Consider the following 1,474-nt stretch of genomic DNA (forward strand, 5'->3'; position numbering starts at 1 on the left):
ATGAAGAAGAAGCAAACATACCTCCCATATTATAGTTTGCACTGTAGTGCGGGCCACCAAAAAACTCAGAGCCAAGCTGTGCTACATGGACTAGCATCTAGAGCTGGTCGATCTTCTGGGCCAAAATCTCCACCTGAGTTGCCAAGGCTGATGTAAAATCTACCTGGTTCACCACTCCTTGCCGTCTTGGCCTACTCTTAGAAGACTGCCATTGATATGTATTCATGGCCAATCCTCAATTAAGTTTTGGGCCTGCTCTGGCGTCTTACTATTGATGGCCCACCTGTAGCTGCATCTACCATCTGCCTCGTAGCTGAGTTCAACCTATTGTAAAAAGGCTGCACATGTATCCATAATGGCAAACCATGGTGTGGGCGACATCTCAACAAGTCCTTGTACCTCTCCCACGCATCATACATGCTCTCATCATCAAAGTGCACAAAAGAGAAATATGGGTACACATGTTTGCAGTCTTAGCAGGAGGAAAGTACTTATAAAGAAATTTCTCAGCCAAAGAACTCCAAGTGGTGATGGTGTTGGCTGGTACGGACTGTAGCCATCTCTTCGCTCTATCCCTCAAGGAAAATGGAAACAACCTAAGCTAAATGGTATCATTAATAGTTCCATTTATCTTGAAGGTATCATAAATCTCTAAGAAGTTGGTGATGTGGGCATTAGGATCTTCACTAGGCAAGCCCCCAAACTCTACACTCTGCTGCACCATCTGAATGACATTTGGCTTAATTTCAAAATTATTTGCTGCAACAGGTGGCCTCAATATACTGGTGTGCGTCCCCTCTAGGGAAGGTCTAGCAAACTCGTACATCGTCCTTTTTGCTTCAACGATATTGTTGTTGCCCTCTCCCATATTTACTAGTGTATGGACAGGAATCTCAATATGCTCCTCCTCCATGTCTAATCGCTTCCTCAGCTGCCTGAGGGATTGCTCTGGTTGGAGCAGAGGGTCTACTGGTGTAGGATTAGAACTCCTAGTCATAAACTACCTGAAATGAACAAGGCAGCAAAAATCCAAACAAATAAATGAATGAATAACTAAATGCAAAGTAATGAAAAAAATAGAAAAGAAAAATGACTAAAGTAATAAATAGCAGAGTTCACTCTAGTTTTCAAACAAAGTCCCCAATAACGGCGCCAAAAACTTGATGCGATGCTTGTGCAACTACAACTAAGGTAGTGAACCTATTGATGCAGCCCAACACAACGACAAGTATTAAAATATTGTATCCCTCAGGAAAGTGAAATCTTAGAGTTACTACTTCATTCCTTGTTATCTAGCCTAAAATTAATAATGGAGGTTTCTAAATTTACTAATGACTAAAAACTAAATTCTAAATATAGTGCGAGAATGAATGAGCAAAGAGAATAATCAAGACAAGAAAGCGGATCCAAAGAGGACCTAGACTAGTTAGCAATCAAACAAAGGATAACAGATTGTTGAGTCCGGTTAAGCTAC

At 41.2% G+C, this 1,474-nt stretch overlaps 1 pseudogene; it reads left to right on the forward strand.

Annotated features, from left to right (window-relative positions):
* The first annotated feature begins 360 nt into the window (after positions 1-360).
* On the forward strand, positions 361-459 carry LOC112536274 (annotated as a pseudogene).
* Positions 460-1,474: the final 1,015 nt, after the last annotated feature.

The sequence above is a fragment of the Ricinus communis genome, chromosome 2 (assembly GCF_019578655.1).
Source record: "Ricinus communis isolate WT05 ecotype wild-type chromosome 2, ASM1957865v1, whole genome shotgun sequence".
NCBI lineage: Eukaryota > Viridiplantae > Streptophyta > Magnoliopsida > Malpighiales > Euphorbiaceae > Ricinus > Ricinus communis.